This window comes from Ambystoma mexicanum, chromosome 5p, assembly GCF_040938575.1.
Source record: "Ambystoma mexicanum isolate Mex_15411 chromosome 5p, UKY_AmexF1_1, whole genome shotgun sequence".
NCBI classification, from domain to species: domain Eukaryota; kingdom Metazoa; phylum Chordata; class Amphibia; order Caudata; family Ambystomatidae; genus Ambystoma; species Ambystoma mexicanum.
The window spans coordinates 464,260,775-464,285,755 of record NC_090930.1 but is presented as its reverse complement, the minus strand read 5'-3'; positions in this window follow the sequence as shown (position 1 = coordinate 464,285,755).

Sequence of the window (24,981 nt, the reverse complement as noted above, 5' to 3'; positions counted from 1 at the left end):
CTGATTTCCCTGAAGAGACTCCCCTTTGCCCGTTTGCACCCGCGTGTGAAGGTACTTTTGAGAACAAGGCTCCACTCTTCGTAGGGCTCGGACTTCCTTCTAGTTAGGTGGCCTCTGATGTCGAACTGGGTCTAACGATTACTTGCACTGCCTGTTTTCCTCTAGGTGGTCTGCATATTTCGTGCTTCTAATTCCTTAGACCCCTTGGTTTTGCATATATATTGTATTGCTTGTGATGTGTTAGTTTATTGGAGTTTTACCATGATTCTTTACTATGGTCGATGTTACAAAGGCCTTGTAATAAATGTGTCTATATTTTTAATATAACACCTGTCTGGAGTAATTTGTAAGCGTCCTTGCTTTACGTGCTCATTGCGGGCTTTCAGTCACCCTCACCCCTCTTGAGACCTAGTCTTGACCGCCGCCATCGCTACCCTGATTGGTCTGGCTTGTCCAGAGGTTACCCTCTTCCAAGAAACTAGGCTGGCCTTCTGAACCTCTGCCCCTCCAGGACATAGTCCAGGAATCCATCTTAACAGCTACCACCTCTGAGATCGGTGTACTTGACGCTGATCTTCTATGTAGTGTTAACAGCTCACTATCAAAGGCTTCTATCGGGATTTCTATTCCCAGCTTCACGTCTCTGAGGTGGGGGCTCCCGCCTTCATCTCACCTCTGTGACTTTTCGGGGCGTGTATGCATGTCCAAACCCAATCTGGGTTCTACAGCCGTTATATGAACATCCAATTCACCAATGGAGGCTACCCGTCCTCGCAACAAAGTCATCTCTCGTTCATTCTGGACAGATGGCATATTACAAACATGAACGGAGTGTAAGTCCGAGAAGGAGGTGTTTGCCAACATCATTGTTTCGTTTCCCATAAACAAGGCTCCTCTTAAAGGAGAGGGGAGCAGAGGGGAGAGGTGGGGAAAGGAGTTACCTCAGCGTTGCTTCTCGTTGGTAAATCTTCGGCATTCAGGAGTTTTATTTGTTGTTTAGTCCATGGTTCTGCACTCGGCATGATGGTAACACGAGGCCAGATGAGTTAAGTGCTGCCGCCAACTCCAATGCCTCGTCCCTTGCCCCACAGCAACTCAGTAACAATCTGCAACACACTCTGCAACCGCTCCGCTCCCAGCACAGTAGTTATGGGGTAGCTCCTCCTCAGTTTCCAATAGGCAAGGAAAAAAGACTTGTAGCAGTCGCAGCCTCTAACGTGTGCCACAGTAACACTCTGCAGCACACTCCGCAACCGCTCCGCTCCCAGTAGAGTAGTCATGGGTAGCGCCTCCCCAGTTTCCAATAGGCAAGGAAAAAAGACTCTCATCTAACTAGTTAACTAGATCATCTAACATCTCATCTAGTTGCAACATCTAACATGTGACACAATAACACTCTGCAACAAACTCTGCAACCGCTGCACTCCCAGCAGAGTAGTTATGGGGTAGCTCCTCCTTAGTTTCCAATAGGCAAGGAAAAAAGAAACTCAGCAGCCTCTAACATGTGCCACAGTAACACTCTGCAACACACTACCTGCCTTAATGCAAGTAAAACTGAGATCCTTCACATTGGGAACCCAGCTCCCTCCTTCCATCTTACTCTCTGGTCCCCCTCCATGGGTCCCCTCCCATCACCCTCTTGTCAGGCAAAGTATACGTGGTGTCATTTTTGACTCCTCACTATTCTTCTCTCCTCACATCACGGACCTTGCTAAGAAGACCAACTTTCAGCTGCACCTCCTCAGAGGGATTCTCCCTTTCCTCACTTTCCCCCAGAAACATAATGTCTCCAGAGCTCTGGCCCTCCCTAGGCTGGCTTACTGCAACAGCCTCTTCCTCAATCTGCCTAAATTCTCCCTTTGCCCCCTTCCACTCACCCAGAATAGGACTGCAAGACTTATCCTTCACCTCAAGCCCAGGGTCCGCATCTCTCCAGACCTAAAATCTCTCCACTGGCTCCATGTTGTTGCGAGGATCAAGTTCAAGACCTTTTGAATCATACACAAGGCTTTCTGGTGCCTGGGATCCCGCTACATCCAACTCTCTCTCTCCCTAAATATCTTCCTACTAGAGCCCTTTGGTCTTCTAGCTCCAACTCTCTGCTGATTAGATGCTTTTCCAGGCAGAGAGTGGGGGTAGAGCTCTCTATTCCGCTGGAGCATCCCTCTGGATTGGCCTCCCTGCCCCTCTCAGGCTTGAGCCAGATCTCCTTAATTTCTGAAAGCTTCTCAAGACCCTCCTTTTCTCTTCTTCCTTACCTCTCCTCCTCCCCTGCTAATGTCCCCCTCTGACACATTGTGTCTAGCTGCCTGGTCATACAGGGCACCAGGCCGTCCTCACCCAGTCTATCCCATCACCTCGGTCCCACCTGATGCCCCCCCATTCCTGCACTTGCCCTTCCGGGCTGCCTCCCACTGTCCAAACTTGGCAGAGCATGAACTCCTACTGCGCCTGGTCCAGCCCCGTCCTCGCACTTAGCTTGTGGACCTTCTTCCCCTGCACTCTGTGCTCTCCCTTGTCACATGTGCTCCTGGACTCCCCAAGCACTCACCTGGCCCAGAGGCCCTATTTCCCCATTCTTCTTCCTCCTTCCCCCCAGCACTTGCTCGCTCTCCAATCGTACCTGCACTTCCCTTCCCACCTTAGCATTATCGCTTCCGGCACTGACCGGCACTCCCACCCCCCCCTCCACTCCCATGAACTTCTTGCTACTGCACTTGCAGGCTTCGAATGTCACAAGGCTAATTAGGACCGTTTTTGTTATTCTTCATCCCTGTTCCCCCTCCTCTTTTTTTGTCTTGTGACGCCTTAAAACACCATTTGCTGTAAAGGCACCTTACAGATGCCAAATAAATAAATAAAAGAACAAGCACGCCATTCACACACAAAGGTGTTGCCCACACAAAAGTGTGTGATAAAGACAAAAATAAATACTTTCTAAGGTGTCATCCCCAACACGTGCACTTGTAGTAAAAAAAGGCGCATGGAAATAAATCATGCGCCTACAGTCGCACCAGGGCATAGAGCCTACTACCCATTGCTGATCCAGTGCACACGAGAGTCATGCCAACCTCCCCGAACACACTTATTATCACAGAACCACCACTACATGCATCAGTTCTGATGAAGCTGGGCATGGGAGCCCCAGTGTGACTGCAATCTCAATGGAGGTGGATCCTGTGTCAACTACAACAGCCTGTTGAAGAGCCCCAGCCAAACTGACTGTCAATCAGTCAGACAAACATTGGAAGGTGCAGGACACATTACATCCATGACTGACAGATGGCAATCCATTGAGCAGCCAACTGCAAACACCTCTCAAGAGGCCACACTGGCATGGGGAACTCAGAGAGGAGCTGAAAAATGCCTGACCTTATCAGATGATATTAGTCGAGGAAGCATAACCACATGTGACATTGCTAACCGAAAAATTGTCATTTTTTGCGGCGACATTATTGCATGGAACATGCGGGGGACACCCCCGCAACCCCCAATTTTATTTTTTTTGCCCCTGTCGCCATATATATGGTCACCCAAATAATATCGCCACAACATTTTCCCGGCGATATTATTTACGGCGACCATATATATGGCGATATTAATACCTGATACCCATCTGCCTTATTCTCACACTTAGGGCCCGATTAATGGAATTATTTCCACGGTTCAAAGTGGCTTTGCACTGCTGAAAAGTGACTTTGCACTGCCGACACAAACCCTGAATCATGGAACTCTGCAAAGTGTATTTTTGCAGTGCAAAGTCAGAGCAAATTTCATTTTGTACTACAAAAATTGCAAAGTCACTTTTCATCAGTGCAAAGTAAAGGAGCTGCTTGGCGGTAAAAAAAAAAAAAAGTGATTTATAGTTCTCTGAATGGCCATACCATAGCTAACATTATGGGCCTGATTCGCAGAGCATTTTTCAATGGGATTGTGCCATTATAAAACGTGTCTATGAATCAGGCCCTATATCTTATTACATAAGCACGGTAAAATGTATGTTGCTCGCTTTGATGATGTAATGTCCGGCTTGTGTAGACTTGCATTCTCTTCCTGGGATCCATTCAGTTCTGTGTTTATTTACGTTCCACATGGACATTGAAGGAGCTTTCTGACTCAAACTCTGCCAGGTACACAAGGGCAGGGAAGCTGCGAAAACAAACCTGTTGTCATTGCAAAAGAAAAGAGAACTGCAGAAATAAATGTATGTGCACAAAGCAAATGTAGGGCCTAATTCATAGAGTTGTGACTTTGTACTGCAAAATTCACTTTGCACCGCTCTGTGAATCAGGTTGTTTGTTGGCAGTGCAAAGCCACTTTGCAACGCTCTGAAAATTCCACGAATTAGACCCGTATGCTGTAAATCTGGGTGTAAGTGTGTCGGAATTGAAACAATGTTATGCCTCCTATCGCAACAATTGTATGTGTATTGGCCTACGCCAAGTTGTCTAAACATCATATGCGAACAAACTCCACGGCAAGGACTTGACCTTAGAGAAAGTAATGTAAGTTGCCATCTTGGATTAAGCCGCCATTTTAGGTTCTCTTGTTATATGGAAGTCACCCTGAACATCAAAATGGAGGCCGAATGACATTCTGAGTAAAATTCTGGCCGTTGTGACCGCCGTACACACGAATAATTAATATGCCTGCAGGCCCCTTGTCGGGCTCGCGAACTGAGACCTTGTCCTACTGTTGACCTATGTGTAAATGTACAACTATATCAGCGAAACTAATCAAAATGCATATATTATAGGATTGACCTGGCAAGGAACCCATAGGCCCGACTCCTAGAATGGTTAACCCGCGAGAGGGTTGGCCAAGGGCTGGATAAAGAGTATAAAAGACCCAAGTATTCTAATGTACGGTCTCTCTCACTAACGCAGTAAACTCTCATTGAAGTTCGTTATGTTACTCTGAAAGCCGAATAGCTATCCGTTTGTCAATTGACTTTGGTAACTGTTATAGCTTTTAAATAAAGCACTTGTATGTACTTTGTAACCTGTGTTGGTATGTTTCTTTTTGGGCTTCCCGGCCTCATATTATTTTTATGTTTTCACAGTTGGTGCCCGAACAGGGACTCTCAAGATTGATGCCGGATCATTGAAAGTTGACGCAGACTATCGAACCGGGATCGGACGGTGTGATACTGCGGGCCCGACCGAACGAGACGCGATACCTTGTCAGAGCTGCACGATCCTTGGACGATAGTCGTGTGGTCTGACAAGGCATCTTGACGAGGGTCCATTTTTTCGAGGTGGGCAGATTTGTCGAAACCACCAAACACAAGGTAAAATTTGTTAGGTAAGTTCTTTGGTAAACCGTACGGTCCTCCTTAGGTTTGGTCAGGTGCAGTCGTGACCCGGCTCTTAATTTAACCCTGACAATTTGAATTTGGCGTATCGTATCTGCAGACACAATTACTGACCAGGTAACACCAATTTTTTGTTAAATGCCTGCGAAATTGTCTAGCTGCTTTAGGGCTCTGTTCCGCAGCGATCGACAATCTTTGGAATTTAGCCGCCCGGCACCACAGGAGGGGTCGCCGGCATGTACTATGTACTGTAAGTATGCCATTGGAAGTATAGTATTTAATGATATTTGGCACAGACAAACCAGACATTCCTCCGAGTTTCAGTGGCCAATCAATGGTAGTTTCGAGATCCCCCGTATTGAATACCTAGAATCGGTCTTGCTAAAAAAGAAGGCCAGACCTGCAGCATTTGATGTTTTGCAGAATTGGAAAAAAGAAGCGTTGCAGCAGCTTAAAAGTAGGGATAAACATGCACGCCGTCATAAAACAAATGCCGAAAAAGGCGTCGTTATATGATAAGGAAAAACATTCAGAGTCAGTTAAAAATATGGAAAGGGCTTTCTCACTCGGTATCCAGAAAATGTATCCCTCTAAAGATTTCCATGTTTCTGAAGAATTTATTGAAAAATTGTTAAACGAACGCAGGCCTGGTGCCTCTGCGCCACCTCCGTATGATCCTCTCCCGGGTGCTCTGCCCATTCCTGCTGTTGTTCCTGCTGTTATTCCTGTTCCCCCTGTACGACCCATTGTTCCTATTCCTCTAGTTGTTGTTCCTCCACCTATCCGCCACCCCTTCCTCTTGCGCCGATAGTTGCACCCTCATTGAATTTGCCCATATTGCCGCTCCCGAGTGGTTCTGTATTGACTAACGTTGATCGGAGTGCGGGGTCAAAGATTGTCACTCGAAATACTGTTTCTGCAGACAAGAAACAGGAATTATTTGCATGGGCTAAGCACTGTATGGAGAAAGGTGATCAAGTCAAAGTTTTTTCCACATTATCAAATATGAACAATTTTCCCGAGAAAAATGTTTTTATCGAAGGTTTGGGGACTCATTTATGTGTAATGTGGGGTAGATTACATCATTCGGATCTCCCACAAGGGGTGAGGAATTTAAATACTTTAGCACTTTCGAGGGATACAGAGGAGAAAGTACATGGTCATGTTGAGAGATTGTTTGAGTATAGGAGGGACTTTGAGAAATTGCGGGATGAGGATGATGGGACGACAGTATGTATGTGCAGAAACGGTTCCTTCCGTGTCGTAGAACGGCACCTGAGGCAGTACGAATTTGTACCCAAAATGCGATTCGATGGATCTCGGATTCATCGATACCGCCAGATGAAGTATATGACACGTATAGTCAGTATACAGTAGAAATGCAAAGGAAGGTGATTCAGGTAATGGTACAATACCTGCAGGAAGAATGTGTAAGGAGGAAGGTTAGATGTCCTATAGAGTTATTGGGAATTTGTAAAAGGGCTTTTTCGCCCGATACTTCTTTGACTGCCTTAGCGCTCGACCTGGCTCTGTTGCTTGGTAAGCGGTCGGAGTAACCTATATCTCAGTTGCCTATGAGAGAGGTTCCTCCGACATTTGTCCCAAAGGTTGGGATTCCTGCTAACGCTGGGACTGGTGCACCCGCTGTGGATATCCCTGCACATTATGTATCACAATTTGTTCACGTCCCGTTTTCACGACAGGAAGTGAACACTATTAGACAATCAATTCCCAATATCAGGAAAAACCCGACAGGGTTTTACAAAGAGATAGAGTCCGTTTTGCAGTCATCTGTGTTCACCTTAAGTGATATTGACTTGCTATTCCCTGTACTCCTGCCCGTAGATTTATGGAAGCAGGTTCGGACAATAGACGATGTGCCAGGGTTGGGAGATACATGGGCTAACATGACTAGGTTTGATGGGGAACGACCAGCTGGTGAGAAACCACCTCAGGTAATACTTACTTTGCCTGATAGAATTGTCGAAAAAATTGAAAACTATAATTCCAGAGAAAAGAATTATTTGGGACAAGCTTACGGCCTATGTTCAAGGAAAAACTGAAGGTGCCAGCGAATTCTTTAATAGATTCGAACAGGTATTCTCTGACTTCAGTGGACAGGACTTGGGCACAAAGTCTGGGAAAAGGTTGTTTGTGGACAAATTTGTACGTGGATTGTTGCCCGACATCCAGTCACAGATTATGTCCTCTGAGAGCGCTTGGCAGGCGAAATCCCAATCTGAAGTTTTGCACATGGCTCAGTATTATGAGAACCGTGTTAATAATGAAAAAGAGAAAATAGAGAAGAGGAAAGGAGATTTGAAGACTAAAGTATTGTTACAACAAATTGTTAGAAATCCCAGAGGAGGTACTTCACAGATCAGAGGTCAGTATGTCCCAAAATGAAACGCTCCTTTGGGTCCTGTGAATGTTAATCAATGTGCCTATTGCCGCCAGGAAGGTCATTGGCGAGCACAGTGCCCCGTCCTTCGACAAAGGTCAAACAATGCGTTTGGGAGTATGGGTAGACGACCTAGAGGTCGCCCTGGAGCAGGGGGCCCTGATAGAGGTCAGTTCTCGCAAGATCCTCAGCAACCTTTTACACGGGAAAATCAGACTTCAAGTGTGGACACAAGAAACATATTTGATCACCCTTCTGCTGCCTACCTTTCTGAAGAGCTTCCTTCCGATGACATTTTATTTTGTTAGGACTGCCCGAAGTAGGGTTTGGAACCTTCACCTATTCCCGTTAATCAGAAAGGTCCCTACGTTGAATTGTTAGTGGGGAATAGGAAACATCAGTTTTTGATAGACACTGGAGCACAGAAGTGCTCCATTGATCATTCCCGGGTTCCAAACATTCCACTGTCAGGGCAAACAAATGTTTCTGTAGGGTTTTCTGGTATACCAATTGCTTGCCCGGTTTCTTCGCCGGTGTCTGTTTCTTTGGGTCCCTTCACGGACCATTGTCCCTTCCTCCTGACTTCGAACTGTGGAGAGAATTTGCTGGGGTTAAATTTGTTGAAGAAACTAAATGCAGTAATTCATTGTTCCTCTGATGGAGTACGACTGACGGTTTCACCACAGCAACTTCCCAATTCTCAGTTTTTGATTCGACCATTGCCTCCTGAGTTTAGTGTTGTTCCAGAATGTTTATGGGCGGTTGACGGCAATGATGTCGGGGTGCTACAGATTGAGCCCGTTAAAATAGTTTTGAAGCATCGAGTTAAACTACCACGCATTCCGCAATATAAAATATCAGTTGAGGGCAAGCGTGCTTTGAAGTGCATTATCTCCGATTTTGTGCATCGAGGGGTGATTGAAGAGATTGCAGGTAGTTTATGTAACAGCCCGATTTTGCCTGGATACAAGAAAGGCGACAATGTAATCCCATACCGTTTCATAATTGATCTTCGTGCTATTAACAAAGTTGTCGCCCCACAATTTCCAATTGCGTCTGATGTAACAACGATACTAACAATGATCCCTGCTACAGCTACGCACTTTAGTGTTGTGGATCTAAAGAATGCTTTCTTTAGTATTCCGATACACAAGGAGAGTAGATATTTGTTCGCGTTCACATTGGGGAGACGTTCATTCACATTTACTCGTGCACCTCAAGGGTATACTGAAAGTCCAAGCATTTATAGTAGAGCTTTGAAAGAGCAGCTTGATACCCTTGAATTGCCGCCTACTTGTACACTGCTCCAGTATGTCGATGACTTGCTTTTGGCCATAGATTCTGAAAGTGCTTGTAAAGAAGGCACTGTACTGTTGCTTGTTCATCTAGCTAAAAATGGTCATAAGGCTTCGCTCAAAAAATGTCAATATTGTTGTCAGGAGGTCGCCTATTTAGGCTACCTCCTGTCAAAGGAGGGGAGAAGATTGACACTTGAAAGAATAAAACACATTTCTGGCATGTCTGTTCCAAATACACAGAAGGAAGTCAGAGACTTAATAGGTATGGCTTCTTACTGTAGGTTGTGGATCCCGAACTTCTCACTAGTGATAAAACCGATGTTGGCTTTGACGTAGAAGGGCATTTCTTTGCCGCTGCCATGGAAATCGGAACATCAACGATCATTTGAGCTTCTCAAAACCGCGTTATGCTCTGCACCGGTTCTGGGTACTCCAAATTATGGCAAGGCCTTTGTGTTGTTTGTGCATGAATGTGATGGATGTGCTTTGGCTGTGTTAACACAGGAACACGGAGGAAAGAATAGGCCGTGCGGCTACTACTCCTCCGCCCTTGATCCTGTCGCATGCGCTTTGCCAAGATGTTTGTGAGCTGTCGCTGCTGCTTCCGCGTCTGTAAAACAGAGTGAGGGAATGGTCCTAGGCCATGATTTAATTTTGATGGTACCTCACTCTGTAGATGTCCTATGGAATAAGACTCAAACGCAACACCTCACCTCTGCCCGGCTGACAAGGTATGAATTAATTCTATTTGCCCCTCACATTCAAATTAAGAGGTGTTGTGTTCTTAATCTGGCTGAACTTCTACCTTTCCCGCAAAATACTGTTTGCGGTGACGAAGAACTGCATGACTGCCTGTATACCACTGAACAGGAAACGAAGGGCAGGATAGATCTTATAGATACTCCTTTGGGCAATGCAGAAGGGGAGCTGTTTTGTGATGGCTCCTGCTTCAAACTCCCAGATGGTACATCTACAGCTGCCAATGCAGTTACTACATTGAGTACGGTTGTTGAAACTAAGAGAATTCTGCATAACTCCGCGCAGGCCGCAGAGATTATAGCGTTGACCCGAGCTTGTGAACTCTCTGACGGGCATACAGTAAACATATATACTGATAGCCAGTACGCCTTTGGGGTGGCTCACAACTTTGGGAGGCTCTGGTCGGAAAGAGGGTTCCTAACCTCACATGGGACCAAGATTCAGCATGGTCCCCTGATAGTGCAATTGCTCTCGGCACTCTCACTCCCTAGGCAGTTAGCGATCATGAAATGTGCAGCACATCGTAAGGTCATAGATGATGTGGGAAAAGGGAATGCTTTTGCTGACCAGATAACCAGGCAAACGGCCACAGACCTTAGCGTAGACATGTATGCTCTAAGGGAAACAAAAGATGCCTATGTAATAGATGAGGGTATCGGGTCTGTGCGAGATATCCAAACTGATGCCACAATAGAAGAATCTAAAAAGTGGGCCGAAGGGATGGGGAAACTGGATGACGATGGGTGTTGGGTAGATACATCTGAAGGAAAATGGTTGCTCCCTGATTCATATGTGCTGGCAATGGTTACGATGGCACACGGTCCTACGCATGTGTGTGCTCAACAGATCACGAAAATGCTAGAACGAGTCTGGGTGAATGATAAAATTTTGAAGACTGCACAGCGACATGTTCAGAATTGTATGATTTGTTTACAGCACAATGTGGGGAAGGGGACAGTAACTCCAAGGGGTAGCTTTGGGCCCCCTTCTGTTCCCTTCAAGGTCATCCACTTTGATTTTATTGAGATGGAACGGTGTAACAATCTAAAATATGTTCTTGTAATTATTTGTGCTTTTAGTAAATGGGTCGAGGCTTTCCCCGTTAAGGATGCTACTGCCATGACCACTGCAAAGACTATGGTAAAATAATTATTTCCACGATTTGGGCTTGCAACGGTAATTTGGTCGGACAATGGTCCCCATTTTGTTGCAGCAGTAATTCTGCAGATATGCACAGCGTTACACATTGAAAAGCGATTTCACTTGGATAGACATCCTCAAAGTGCTGGGTTGGTAGAGAGACATAACGGTATCTTAAAAAATAAGCTTGCAAAAGCATGTGCCGGCACCAAATTGAAATGGCCAGATGCCTTACCTATTGTATTGTTAGCCATGCGTACCACACCTCAAACTAAGACTGGGCTTTCTCCATTTGAGGTAGTGATGGGGAGACCTGCTAACATTTGGGGTCTTCCGAAGCCTAAAGCATTGAGGGAGGTAGAAAATGTATTGCTTGTAGACTACTGTGACCAGTTGACTAAAAATCTGTATCCCATTTATCATCAGGTCCAATCAGCTTTACCTGTACGGTTTACGGGCCCAGGACACGATATTCAGCCTGGAAGTTGGGTCCTAGTGAAGGCCTGCGAAAGGTCTTCCTGTCTCGCGCCTCGCTGGCGGGGACCCCACCAGGTACTGTTGGTCACCCAAACAGCAGTCCAGGTGGCTGGAAAGAAGCATTGGATCCACGCGACGCATGTCAAGAAACTTCCTCACCCAACGCCACACGTTACAGAAGAAGCAGAACCCCTCGCTGATGCTACAATCTCTCATCCTGGAGTAGCAAACAGCGCTGTGAGTGCGTCGCAGAATTTCTCTGAGCCCGTGGAGCTTGGGGAACAGTACATTTCGTCTCCGCACTCTCTGAAAAAAGTCACTTCCGGAAAACACTGTTTCAAGTTCTGCGACTTCCGTCGCCTCCGATACGTTGCTTCCCTCAGGAAGTGACGGTACCCTATTTCCGGATCAAACAGTACCGGGTACCACCAGGTACGGCCTTTGACGAAGAAAATAGAACTACGACACGGGTTTTGCCTGTGCATCTGGAAAGAAAAAGTCATTGAGAGTTTTTCTCTTGCAAAAGGAAGTTTTTTTTGAAAAAAGGGATTCTGCTGGCTAGGGTTGGGGAAGGACTAAGAAATCGCGCGACCGTAGAGTCGCCAGCAACGAACATTGGGGTCGTCGATTGAGAAACTACGATGCCTGCCACCTCCACCGCTGCTGTTCGCATTGGACTTGTAAATAAGGGGGTGACCAACTCGGACAACGAACAATGTTCCTGGGCCCCGAAAACGTATTGCTGTGTTGTGTTAATAATAATTGGAATTTGTATAGTTACTGCTGTGGGACTTTGGTACTTCGAAGAAATTTACCCTCTAAAACCTCTTCTGCCAATTGAAATTGTACCGACTGTTTTGGCTCCCTCTGTACACCTTCACACTCTGTCACCTAGAGACTCCCAGCATAGACGAAAATACCATAATAACACTTTAATGATAATAATGAATTTGACGCGTGCCATTTTTAATAAGAGTAATTGCTGGATTTGTACCCATTTACCTCAAGATGGGAACAAGGGGCTAGGATGGTATATTCACCTTTTACCTTTAACGACTGCTTGCTATGCCTCTCTTAGAGCACTATTCTTTGGCCGTTGGAATGATAGCATCTCAGGGAACTTTGATGGAACTAATTTAAATGATTTTGAAAAACGTGAATTGACTCCCCTGGGATGCTCGCTTTTTGCAAATATAAGTAAACCTAATGTTGCTTCTATATGGCCATCTGATAAACTATCTCTTCCTTTTAAAACGCTAATTTCCTTTAAAATGGCTCCGATAGGCAATAAGGACGCCATGTCTCCTTCCTACTCTATTAATCATAGCCCTGATTCAGTCCCCTTCTGTGTACAAAGAAATGGCACTCGGTCAATGGGAGATTTTGAAGGTTGTGTAAACATTGTAAATTTGACCAGAGAGAACAGGCCTCTGTATGTAGGGGGCCTGTCTATTTTGTTTGTGGTAGTTCAGCATTTCCCTGGTTGCCCAAGGATTGGCAGGGAACCTGTTATTTAGGAATCCTGTTACCTGGGGTATTTATAGCTAGTACATTGGAAGTTTCTAAGGCTCGCCCACGGCGGGACGAGAACAGAGATACCCCTGGGCAAGTATTGGGAGATATAGCAAAATCAGTTGTGCCATTTTGGGGACAGATAGCAAATTCTGAAAATATTAGGGCACTAGCAAGGGTACTGGAGAAAACCATCAACCTGACCACGGATATACTCTACAATATGACACTAGAACAAAAAGCAATAAGATTGGTAGCACTCCAAAATCGGATGGCATTAGATATCATTTTGGCAGAATGTGGTGGAGTATGCAAATTAGTGGGGTCCGCTTGTTGTGTTTTCGTACCAGATTCCTAACCGACAATTTTCAAAGCAATACAGAACTTGCACATCCTTAGTTCTGAAGTGCATGTTCCTGTGGGAGATTGGAATATTAGCGCCTCGTTCTGGGATTCTCTACGATCCTGGGGTTGGAAGGTGCTTTCTGTTATCCTGGTTATTTTGGGAATCCTGCTATTCCTTTGTTGCTGTTTCCAATGTCTACCTAGTGTATGTGCAATGCTAGGGGGATGTTGTGCTCAAGCAGTGAGCACAGTAGGGCACAAAATATATGCCCCAGATACAGCATCTAAAGAGTTTGTGTTACAAGAAGTTCTGATGAACGACCTAATGGCTATAGAAATTACAGATAATGATTCAGGATGTATGGATGACAATGCATGGAGTTATTTACAAAGATATTAGAAATGATATTAGCACTTGGCATAGGCCAAAAGGAGGGTTTGTCGGAATTGAAACAATGTTATGCCTCCTATCGCAACAATTGTATGTGTATTGGCCTACGCCAAGTTGTCTAAACATCATATGCGAACAAACTCCACGGCAAGGTCTTGACCTTAGAGAAAGTAATGTAAGTCGCCATCTTGGATTAAGCCGCCATTTTAGGTTCTCTTGTTATATGGAAGTCAACCTGAACATCAAAATGGAGGCCGAATTACATTCTGAGTAAAATTCTGGCCGTTGTGACCTCCGTACACATGAATAATTAATATGCCTGCAGGCCACTTGTCGGGGTCGCGAACTGAGACCTTGTCCTACTGTTGACCTATGTGTAAATGTACAACTATATCAGCGAAACTAATCAAAATGCATATATTATAGGATTGACCTGGCAAGGAACCCATAGGCCCGACTCCTAGAATGGTTAACCCGCGAGAGGGTTGGCCAAGGGCTGGATAAAGAGTATAAAAGACCCAAGTATTCTAATGTACGGTCTCTCTCACTAACGCAGTGAACTCTCGTTGAAGTTCGTTATGTTACTCTGAGAGCCGAATAGCTATCCGTTTGTCAATTGACTTTGCTAACTGTTGTAGCTTTTAAGTAAAGCACTTGTATGTACTTTGTAACCTGTGTTGGTGTGTTTCTTTTTGGGCTTCCCGGCCTCATATTATTTTTATGTTTTCACAAGTGGTCGGATAATATCAATGAAGGGATCACTCAAGATGTGCTTAACAAATAAAATACAGAAAAGCAAAGACTGGTCTGTTCTTAATTAACGAAGAATTGGATGAGAAAAGCCAATTGTGAAAGTAAATCAGTGAGTTAAGCTACAAGGAAATATGAAAAGTCCTCACCCCATCAAATCGAACACCCCCACCTGCCCCTCAGGTTTTCAGGATAGCCACACATACTATGTGTAAAAAGATTACCATATGGCAGTTATATATATTTTGTTTTCGATCATTCTGAAATCCAGTCTGGATTGACTCTTCAGTAAATGAATGAGCCCAGCTCTAGCCATAAATGACACTGCCCATGAACTTATCGATTGCTAATCACAGGTGATAGAAAGTTCCGACAGGTGATTCCTACACCAGACAGAATGAAAAAGAAAAGCAATTTTTTTTTATAAAAGCTCCCCTGGGTTTGGATTTACAAAGTGTCAGTGTAACTTCAGTCCAGCTGAGTACAAAAACCAATTAGGGCACAGCAATCCTGGAGTCTAGAATGGAAAGGAACCCAGGCCTTAAAGCTCCCTTAGCAGAAGTGAAATCTTGCCACTATCAGATCATGTCACTTCATAATGTAACAAGAAGGTCGGGGGAGCAAGAGGGATTTAAGTGTCATAGAAAAATAGGAAAAGGGAGGATTCAAGGACTCAATACACATTCTAGTAAATGTTAGAAGGATTGTAACTTGCACCACTGCCATTTGCATGGTCTCCAGAAACCAAGATTCTGCAAGGTACCTTATTCTTGTTGTCTCTACATTTCGTTTATTTGTTGTATTTTTTGGTGATTTTCCCACCTGACTTAATGGCATCATGGCACACACTTGGCAATCAAAACAACAGATTTTATTATAACAATGTCTATTTTTAGGTAAATGTTTCATCCGGAAGGTATCTCATAGTAAATACACAGAGTTAATATACGGTGTATAAAATTCACTGCGGACACGCAAACCTCACTAAAGACACAACAATCATCTGATTAAATCAGTACAAAGGACCAGACAAAAGTACGAATATACACAAAAAGGTGGACTAATTCCTGTGTGCAGACATAACTTAGATAAGCACCCGGGGAAATGATGTCAGCCAATCAGGTGGCCTGGAAAGCAGGTCTCATTCTATGATAAAGACCATGTTCCATGCAGGCCATCAGCTGCTCTCTCCCAGGCAGTCATATTGTGTCACCCCTTTACTCTCCGACATCCCCAAACCCCCAAACACCCTTTCATTACCCGAGCATCATCCACTTTGCAGACCCTGCCCTTAAGCTCACCCTTACCTGGTCTTCCAGTCCCTCGCCATCCCAATAGTATGAGAGTGCCGCAATGAAATTAGAACAGGGACTCCATTTCCAGGAGGACATCTTGCTGTGTATTTTTGTAAGGGAATTTGACACTCTCCAAACATGCAAAGCCAGAGTCCCTTTAAAAAAGCCTGCACTACAGCTTGCATGCTAAATAGCTGAATGTACCTTGGTGGGGATCTTTACTGTCCGGCAATGGCCCAGGTCCTGCTTTAAGGCGCTTGCTTAACTCCAGCCTCTAATTTGGGCTCAAGGCCTGCGACTGGCTGGTAAAGTCTCTAACCTAAAAATCTCTCCTAAATAGGCCTCATTCATTCAATTTTACTACAGTTGAAAAAAAAAAGATATGCGTAAAATCTTTTACAATGTATTGTTTTACACACTGCGCGCCCCTCCCTGCTCGGACGAAAAGGGCCCCTATAGGCAATGGACTCCTCTACGAGAACTATATGTCCAGTCTCCTCGTGCACTATAAACGTTGTGAAAGACATGCATAAAGTTGTTATACCTGTTTTAACACCTATTTTAGTGATCCGAGGACATTTTGCTAGGATTTTGCTGGCAGAGCTGGGGCACAGAATGGCATTGCAGTGTCTGCCTGTCCCCCACAGGCCTCCGGCAAAAAAACACATGCTTTCACTTTTTAGACTTGGTGACATGTTCATGCTGGCATGAAGCCAATAAATTCCATTGTAAATGCTGTCTTCCAGCGTAGAGGGCAGGCGGCATTCACACAATCTACATTAGGATGTGTGGAAAAAAAAGTGCTAAGCCTATTTCGCCTGTTATAACACCTTTTTTCTGCTCCTCATCGTGCAAATGATGAGAACTCCACAGAGGGAACCGTTTTGCACAAAAGTGCAAGCATAGCCATAAATGCTACATGCCTAGCACTAGGTGCAGGCTCTGTATGACTTCATTCGGCTAGATGTATAGAGTGGTCGACATGCATTGTTCAGCGTGCAGTGGCACGCGTTTCTGTCACGCCTTCTTCAGTAAAAGGATTATGGCCTCACGAATGCTTCACTCCACATTGTTCCACAATAGACAGCAAATGCACCTTGCATTAGTATGCTCTTAAACAGTACATACACAATTAGCCCACATTCCCGTACATATATTTACTAGCGTTCAGACTTCTTGCAGCAGAGAAATATATCAGTATATTTATTCTTCGTTAAATGTATTATCATCCACAAAGAGGGATAAACATTTTTCAGCTGACTTGGACTGATTCAATCTATTCGGGCACTGCTCCATTTCTTAACACTATCCACTTAGGACTTGTCGAAGGAACAATGAGATGAAGGTGTGTAAAGCCTTATGACAGATCAAAGTACCTTGACGGTGGCAGAGGAAATCAAACACATTACTGTCCCATCCTCAAATACAGCTGTTTGCCTCCGGCTTTTAAAGGCACGTGGACGAGAAAAGATAAGTTAATTGAGGCAGTAAAATCAGTATGTGCTGACTATTGATGTTGAGAGCATTCTCGCCAGCAGAAGAGTGCAGCAGTTCACAGCAAACACATGCTGCTTCATTTGATAACAGTGAACCACACTGGTAGCTGGTGAATTTATTTAACTGCAGGGGTGTATATGTATGTTCCTAATATGATAGAGCGCTCGAGCACAGTAATGGAGGCTGAATCATAAGAGGATATTTTGGGGGGTTGTGGGGTTCTCTCCCCAAGATGATTTGTAAAATGATAGGTTAAAATAGTGCATTTTCCGGCACTTTATTTGAAAAATTGGGTAAAAGGCCACAGTTTGCGACCGGTTTTATATGGTGGCACATGAAAAAACTCAATAGATGCAAGTTACCAACAGTGCACAAGACCATTTTCCAAAACATTTTCATGATGCTTTTGCCCACAACATATGCCAGTATATAAAAAATGTTCATGCTGGATGTGCCCATACATGCCCATTGAGGCTACACCAATATATGGCAGCATTACCATATAAGGAATACCAGCCAGTAAGAAATGCCATGCCACAGAAAGACAGTATATCCAGACTGGCTATACCAACATAGGCCAGTGTTTTACCCTTGATGCAAAGTACAAAAATGCCATAATACAGACGTATATATGGAAAGACTGGAGCCAGCAATGTAAGCTAGTCTAGCCATGTAATGACACTCATCATGCGCCTGGCGACCAATCCGTTGGTGACAGTGCGTGGTACAAATACCTTTAACATTAGCATTAACATGTTTGCTTCAACCTTGATGCCAAGTAAAAGTAAAAAATGTCATGCCACAGTAAGAAAATAAATGCACGCTGACTACATAGGCCCTTAATATCACTTATCATGTTTGCTTTACCCTTGATGCCAAATAAAAAAAATGCCATGCCACAGTAAGAGCGTACATGCATACTGACACTAGTAGTGCCAGTTTGCATATACTTTCTTAATGTGGCATGGCATTTTTTACTTGAAATCAAGGGTAATGCAAACATGATAAGTGATATTCATCATCAACAAAAGTGTATTCGAAAAAAATCCATTAAACATTGTGCACAACAAAATTCAAAACAGTGTGCCCTTATTAACAAACAATTCATACAGAAAATATCGTACACAGACAGCATATAAAATATAAAATTTATACAGAGAGTTTCCACACTATAATGTACCCCCTCATAGTGTGGATTCGAATCAGAACGTCCAAAAGGTGTTTCCTTGCATTAAAGGCCCTCTTCAAATATGTAAGGAACCCCAAAGCGACAACACAAGGTTCAGCTTGTAATAAAATAATTAGGGCGGGCGACATTGAGTAAATTTAGCTTGTTTCAATATCGGAATAGTTGTCTTCTTTCTGATTTCCACAAAATGAGGGCACAGCAAAACAAAATGCAAAAGATTCTCCACTGCTGCACTACATCAGGGGCATGCTACGTCCTGAATGTAACCCTGCCAATTCACAGTGTTTGCACTGAGCAGTAAAAGATTGAAGCGTGCTCTTGTCAAAATCCAGCGGTCTGCTGGGTTGTTACTGCTGGTCAAATAAAGTTGCAGGGAGTCGATTTTCATAATAATGGCATGTTTTCTATTCGATTCCAATCACAACCCTATTGAGTCTGGTCTTTCTTTGCTTATGTTGCAGAAGTTCCTTATGTAGACATATCTCCCCCCTGTAGTCAACAGATTAACCTCACAGATGAACTGTGCATCAGGCCTTTAACTATTTCTTGGGTTACCAATGCTCTGGGGTTTGGCCAGATGCTTAGCCAATGTATGAAAGGGGCCTCCTACCAGTCATCCCGCATATGTTTAGCTCCAAACCTGGCATGCACTGCAAACGTGCTGAGCATGGTGGATCCAGCAATTTCCTAAAGAATTTGTTTTCAATAATCTCAAGTGTGGACACATTTTCAAACCCCCACAATAAGGCTCCATTATTGGTTGCTGCCTTTGTCTGTGTGTTTTACACCTTCATTATCATTTCAAGTGGTTCCCCTGGCACAACTGCATGAAACAGAGTACCCCCCCCCAATGCCTGACTCAGTTTGAGTCTTTGTTTATGTATGTGTGTCCCCCCCTTCCAATTCTCTGCAAAATGGATGCCCAAATCGTCGAACACTTTCGCCCGCGGAATTACAGAACAATTGCTGAACATTGAATGCATTTCCATCTTCTTCACTCTCCCAGCAGTGCACGCTATAATTGTTGACTTTGTTGTGTTTATTTTCAAGTCTAGGTTTGTCATAAAAACAGTCTAAACATTGATACGTCTATGGGGAGAATTGGGTGTCTGGGCGATAATACCAGTATTGTCAGCATATGCTAACCGAGGGAACAAATGTTTTTCCAACCCAGGGGAAATCTGCCTTGGAGTCGACAAGGGCCTTGTAGAGGCCATTAATATATGGGGTAAATAAAACCGGTGCCAGAAAGCAACCCTGGCGGACTCCTGTTTCAACATCAAAGTATCTAGAGCATTGTCGCTGCTCCTCAAAGCAAACACAAGACTTGGTACCCTCGTGCACCAGTTGCATGACCCTTAATAACCCAATTGGGCACCCCATGGACCCAAGCACGGACCATAGCTTTGCTCTGTTTACCTTGTCAAAAGCGATGCTTAGGTCTATGAAGGCAAAATAGATTGATTCACCCTTTACAGTTACTGTGCATGAAGGGTAAATCAAAAAGAATGTCATGCCCCCAGCAGCCCCACCCCTAAAGGTAAACTAAATTTCGGGGTGGGAGCTGTGTGATGAATCAGCAATTATTCCCCCAGAAAACCTGGCCTGGCACCCTCCTCATGTGGCCAGGAAAAGGCAGACGCTTTCTGATCCTGACCCTGGGGGTGGTCTGCAGGAGGATCACATGAGGGGGGAAGCGGGTCAGGAGGAATGGGAAACCCCTTGTTCAACTTTCCACAAAGTCCCACTATTCTAATGGCTTATTGTGAAACAGCAGAAATAAGAAAACCTAATATTACCATTAGGGACTTCAAGTCCCATAATTCTGTCAGACGAAGATGGGGCCTGAAGAGGCACAATGTTGTAGGAATAGTCAGTTCATTAATGTAGATGGCCCACACCTTAGGGAGACAGAGAGGCTTAAAAGGCCCCCTCAGGTGCATGCCAGAGTAGTGGTGTTGTTGGTGAAGAGTAGAGGAAGTCAGAAGCAGCACAGTTCGTACTGGTAGCCCAGAAAGAAGCTGGAGGAGAGAGAAGACGCCAGGCTCACTGCTTAGCAGATATCAGCTGCCGGTCTCGAGAGGGTGTGTGCCACCAGAAATCTGAAGTGCAGAGGTTGCGCAGCCGAAAGCATGCAGGAAGAAAGCTTTCCCCCCTGTGGCCTGTTCTGCAGAGACTGCACAGCGAAAAGCATGCAGGAGGCTGTCTCAGTTGGCTGGCATGCACCTGAAGGCCTCAAGGCTGTCTCTGTTGTCTGGCATGTTTCATAGGGCCTCACGAGTGAGACAAACTCCTATTGGAAGTGGTGTCGATGAGGGCACTTACCAGAAAGGTTTGTGGGGAGCCACCGCAGAAGAAGCCCTGTGAGCCGCGAGGTAAGCATAGACGAGCGTCTGATCCGGTGAGCTCGCGTGTTGCCAGTGACCCTGGAGCACTCTGTCCCTGCTTGCGTTGGAAGCAGGATACTGTTGAGCAGGAATCACTTGTGTAGAAGCAGAACTGAGGTAAAACAGCAGCAGCAATACTTCCATGTCAATTAAAGGGATTCACATGTTCTTTTTGAATACCAAACTATTATAAAATAGCAGCAGCAGCACTCGCGTGTAAGAGAGAGAGATTCCCAAATTGATTTTGAACCCTAAAATAGGGAAAAGCAGCAAAACGCTAATAAATCAAACCCAGATGACTGTAACTTTGAAAATGCAAGTTTGAGGAAATCCCAACCAACCGAGGGGGCAACTTTGTTAAGAGTTAACTGCAACAAGCATGGTCCAAGCCAAAAGAAATTGAAACTAAGGCCAACACAATTTAGTCAGTATTACCAAGCAGAAGGGGGCTAATGCGGGATCCATAAATTCTGAAACGTGTTGCCCATATTGTATGCAACATCTGGTACAAGGTGGGATATGCACACATTACCAGCACCAGGGGAGAGGCAGGAAGAGAACCGATCCCTATCAGGCTTTGGTGGCTTTTGACACTTTACGTTGTAAGTGGTGCTGGAGGAAGAGCAGTACAAGGCTGTTACAGAGAAGTTGTATTTCTATTGAGAAGTGTGTTTTTTTGAGTTATCAGAGTGGCAAATCATCCTTACCAAGACAATCATGGTTGCTATTGAGGAATTGAGAACCTGTTTAGAGAAGAAGAATAGACTTATATTTCCTGTGTTGAAACTTTCTGTTAACAAGTGGAAGTCGCATCGAACTGTATTGGAACCTTTGTTGCGAATCAGGATTTCCTCGTGTTATTTCCTGAACTGTGAAGCTGGACAATGTTTAAACCTAGGGAAGGGGAATTCACCAAAGGCATAAAGAAAGACTGTGGTTACATTTGAATTCAATCATTATTGTTTTGTACTGCCATACATTTCCTTGTTTATTTGTTATACATATAAGTGTGAGGGACAGATATCCTTTTTTAGAGTGTTTTCTTTAGTTTATTTAAGGCAGGGAAATCGTCATCAGGGTAGGGATAGTGAGATGTTCATTCAACCTTGAAAAACAATAAAGTGGCATTTGTTGAGAAAACTTTACAACATGGTCAACCTCACAGTTAAGACCCCTCATAGTTCACACACACATGCTCTCATACAACACTCTTTTACCCGTGCATAGGCTGTTCATTCCAACCGCTCCTTGCATGCACGGATTCAAAAAACCAACACACACCAACATACACGTGGATACACTTATATACATACGTAAATACATATACATTACATATAATAACAATTACCATACCTACTTGTACACTGTACCGAGTACCAGGACTGGATGTCCCTCCTCTCCGCATCATGAACACGCTGATGGACAGGAGAGGACTCCTTTCTTATCAGTCATTTTGTCTATGCTGTTAGTTTAATAAAGAGAGGCGTCAGACCAGGTGACCAATGCCACGCCAGCTTCTCAATATTGTATGCTACATTTGTTGCACAGCCTAAAGACAAACAAAAAAGTGCGTAGCGGAGGATGCGCCCCAGCTCAGAGCCAGGCAGCATAGTCCTCAATAAATAAAGCACACGGGTGAACTATGCTGCCTGCCACTCATGCAAGTGGGTAGCACCCCTGCCCATAGTGGTGGCTGCCACTTCAGATCCCATGGAAAGGAAAACATTTGATCAAAAAAGCTTCATTTGGGGGATTCCAAGATGGCCACTCGGACACAAGCAGCGTGAGAAGTGAGCTCTAACCCTGCTGCCAATAATACAATAAAGTCTCGTAACTAAGCACCACCCCAGGCAGAGACGCTGATCGGGTGATGATTAGCAGGAGATTGTGACACTCACAGTGAAAATCGGAGTGCAGACAGTTGCGGCGGCAGACCTGCAGCTGAGTAGTGGCATGACAACCAGGCGGCACTGCAAGAGACCCTCAGCGGGCCTCACCAACAGCCAGTGCAGCTGTCATCTTCCTGCCTCTCAGGGTGGAACATTTAAGCAACTGGTCCCCGTATAGGCCACGCTGACATTGGGTGTGGAGAGGAATTGAGCAGAGGACCCCGCAAGGAAAAGGAGTCAGACGGAGAGCTTGGGAGCTGGGAAGCGAGGAGCCACCCTGGGTGAGGAGCAAGAATGCCGGCAACAGGACACATCAGCCGCAGTAAGACGGCTGCCTCTGGGAGCAGCCACTAGCGGTAAGGGAGGCGAGGCATCAAGAGGCCTGCCACGCTAACGGGCACCAGTGAATGGAGCAGGGGCCCCCGGGAGATTAAATAAAGGTGTGTGTGCATGGAAATTAAGCCCCCCAGTGAGTGGGGGCGCTTGAGGAGCAGGTGCACGGTGAGGCCTCCCCACAACCGAAAACCTGGCACAAGAGACCAGGGTCCAAGGGCCAATACCAAGAGGCGAGTGCCAAAGGAGACAAGCCATGGGCGATCGCCACGGGCGTGAATTTGGAGAGCCCCTTTGTGCATTGGACTGCACAGAGCAAAGGGGGTGCTGCCAACAGAACAGGGGGCTGTTAACCAGCGCAGTCCTTCAGCAGGAGACGATAGTGTATGTGGAGAGTCTACAGTGGCCTCTGGCAGAGAAGTGGTAGTGGGGCTGCACATGGTGAGAGGGGGACAAGCCCCAACTACAGTGTATCCTTCGAAGAAGAAGAAGGCAGTGACGAGAAAGTGTGTGCTGCCCCAGTGATCAGTTGGCAAGAGGGAGGTACCAGGTTTCTTCCTGGCATGGCAGTTACTGATGTTGAGTCACAAAAATAAAGATACCAAGGATGTGAATCCAGCCCCCAAGCCTGCAAAAAAGTCACAAGAAGGCAACCTGCAGAAGCTCTGGCAAATAGAGGTGGAAGCAGGCACAACCACAGAGCAAGGATCCTCAAGAGGGGAGGAGTCCGGGAGCCGTCAGCACCGATGGCAGGGCAGGCTGTGTGAGAAACCAGAGGGTGTCTCACCTGTTAGTGCCCGGGGATATCTCTCTCAGGTGGCCAGAGCACGTCCATTGTCTTTAGATATAGACTCTGCGGGTGGACCAGTGTGGGAGGATGCCCTTGGTGAGGGGTCTTCAGGAAGTGGGGGTGAGACAGCCGATGGTGAGACGCGTTATTCCGCCCTTTTCTGTTCATCTACCCCAGCCTATTTTGGAGGATTATCCGAGGTCCCAACCACCCACCCCCCTTTATATAAAAAAAACTCAGCCAAGGAAGAGGGTGACTGAGAGTAACACAACAAACTCTCATACATCATACTGTACATGTCCCGTTAATCGGGTCAGGCGAAGTCAGGCACTTGACTTCAAGTGCATACACCTGATACCAATTAGCTCTCCTCACATGGATAAAAGGCGGCTCCTAAAGACACATTCTGAGCAAGACGGAACATGAGTATGAGCAGGACTTCCAGGGTGAAGGCAAACCTACTGGAGCAGAGCAATGGACAAAGGGACGAGGGCAGCATGTCGAAAACCCCAAGAAGTCCCTACTGCAGGTCGTTTCCTCCGACAGGCTGCGAAAGACACACGGAGAAGGCCAGATACCGCAAGTGAAAACTGCATTGTTTTTCAAGGACACCAGTGACCCTCCCGTGTGAATAGAAGAGTTGGGGAGGCGAGGCCAACCCTGTGGTACTAGCCTTGACTGGTGAAGTGGAAATTGTAAAACTAAGAAAGAAACGCACACAGCCGGTTAGTTGGCAAGTGACCTGAGAGACTGGTATGTGTTAACGAAAGATTGAATTGGCAACATTATATCTCAAGGGAAGGCTACACACGTGTGGATGAGACACGAGGAAAGGCAGACCTGTGACTGAACTTTGAGGTAAAAGACAGCTGTGGAATCAGCGATACTGAGTAATGGAGATGCGTGGCGAAAGGAAGTAGCCCACTTAAAAGTCTCTGTGAAAGGTACATTATTTGTAAGTAGAATTACCTCCTAGAGCAGGGTAGAGTGGAAGTTGAAATCTTGAACTTTTAGTCTTAGTGGTCCTGCAGATGTCTGTAAAGAAGGTCACGCACATTCGAAAGTCTTCGAAACCCGAAAGTGGTCTGAACCTGGCTAAGGGAGACCCGAAGTGTAATAAACGTGGGGAAGGTAACCCATTTGTAAGTTTTGCTGAACTTTGACTAAAGAGGCCTGACCTGTCAGTCTAGAAATACGGATACCTCTACTTTGAG